Source organism: Schistocerca americana, unplaced genomic scaffold (genome assembly GCF_021461395.2).
Source record: "Schistocerca americana isolate TAMUIC-IGC-003095 unplaced genomic scaffold, iqSchAmer2.1 HiC_scaffold_71, whole genome shotgun sequence".
In the NCBI taxonomy this organism is placed as follows: Eukaryota; Metazoa; Arthropoda; class Insecta; order Orthoptera; family Acrididae; genus Schistocerca; species Schistocerca americana.
Window position 1 is genome coordinate 219913 of NW_025726467.1, and position 2244 is coordinate 222156.

A 2244-nucleotide genomic window follows, 5' to 3' on the forward strand; every position below is an offset into this window, starting at 1 on the left:
TTTGGACCTTCACATTGACCATGAAACACAGAAATTGCATCGGGATTGAATTCAAAAGCACAATGCCGACTTAAGTACAACACTAGTGAATCTTCTAAGAGATTGTACTTTGAGCGGCTTCTGGGAGATCAGTATTAGATTGCAATGCACTAGTGCAGGTTTACTGTATTTCTTGGACCTTCACATTGAGCATGAAACACAGAAATAGCATCGGGATTGAATACAAATGCACAATGCCGACTTAAGTACAAGAGGAGTGAATCTTCTAAGAGTTTGTGATTTGAGTAATTCCTGGGAGACTAGTATTAGATTCCGATGCACGAGTGCAGGTTTACTGTATCCCTTGGGCCTTCACATTGAGCATGAAACAAAGAAATTGCGTCGTTATTGAATACGGAATGCACAATGCCGATTTAAGTACAAGAAGAGTGAATCTTCAAAGGACTTGTGCTTTGAGCGGCTTCTGGAAGACCAGTATTAGATTCTGATGCAGCAGTGAAGGCTTACTGTATCCCTTTGACTTTTTACATTGTCCATGAAACACAGAAATTGCATTGGGATTGAATACAAAATGCTCAATGTCGACTTCAATACGAGAAGAGTAAATCTTGTAAGGGTTTGACCTTTGAGCGTCTCCTGGGCACCAGTATTAGATTCCGATGCACCAGTTGCAGGTGTACTGTATCCCTTGGACCTTCACATTGAGCATGAAACACAGAAATAGCATCGGGATTGAATACAAAAGGCACAATGCCGACTTAAGTACAAGAAGAGTGTATCTTCCAAGAATTTGTGATTTGAGTGGCTCCTGGGAGACTAGTATTAGATTCCGATGCACCAGTGCAGTTTTACTGTGTCCCAAGACCTCCTCATTGACCATGAAACACAGAAATTGCATCGGGATTGAGTAGAGAAGTCACAATGCCGGTTTAAGTACAAGAAGAGTGAATCTTCGAAGTGTTTGAATTTTGAGCTGCTTCTAGGAGACCAGTATTTGATTCCGATGCACCACTGCAGGCTTACTGAATCCATTTGACCTTTACATTGTCCATGAAACACAGAAATTGCATCGGGATTGAATATAAAAGGCACAAATCCGACTTAAGTACAAGAAGAGTGAATGTTCTAAGAGTTTGTGTTTTCAGCGGCTTCTGGAAAGCCAGTATTACGTTCCGATGCACCACTGCAGGTTTATTGTATCGCTTGGACCTTCACATTGACCATGAAACACAGAAATTGTATCGGGATCGAATACAAAAGGAACAATGCCGACTTAAGTACAAGAAGAGGGAATCTTTTAAGTGTTTGTACTCTGAGCGGCTCCTGGGAGATCAGTATTAGATTCCGATGCACCAGTGCAGGTTTACTTTATCCCTTGGTCCTTCACACTGACCATGAAACACAGAAATTGAATCGGGATTGAGTACATAAGACACATTTCCTACATTAGTACAAGAAGAGCGAATCTTCTAAGAGTTTGTGATTTGAGCGGCTCCTGGTAGACCAGTATTAGATTCCGATTTTATAGTGCCGGTATACTGTATCCCTTGCACCTTCACATTGACCATGAAACACAGATATTGTGCGGGGATTGAATACAAAAGGCACAATGCCGACTTAAGCACAAGAAGAGTGAATCTTCTAAGAGTTTGTGCTTTGAGCGGCTCTTGGGACACCAGTGTTAGATTCTTATCCACCAGTACAGATTTACTGTATCCCTTGGACCTTCACATTGACCATGAAACACAGATATTGCATGGGGATTGAATACAAAAGGCACTATGGCGACTTAAGTACAAGAAGAGTGAATCTTTTAAGAGATTGTGCTTTGAGCGGCTCCTGGGAGACCAGTATTAGATTCCGATGCCCCAGTGTAGGGTTACTTTATCCCTTGGATTTTCACATCGACCATGAAACACAAAAATTACATCGGGATTGAATACAAAATGCGCAATGCCAACATAAGTACAAGAAGAGAGAATCTCCTAAGAGTTTGAGCTTTAAGAGGCTCCTGGGAGACCAATATTAGATTCCGATGCAATAGTGCAGGTTTTCTGTATCCCTTGGACATTCACATTGACCATCAAACACAGAAATAGCATAGGGATTGAATACAAAAGGCACAATGCCGACTTAAGTACAATAAGAGTTAATCTTCTAAGAGTTAGGGTTTGAGCGGCTCCTGGGAGACCAGTATTAGATTCCGATGCACCAGTGTGGGATCAGTGTATCCCCTGGACCTTC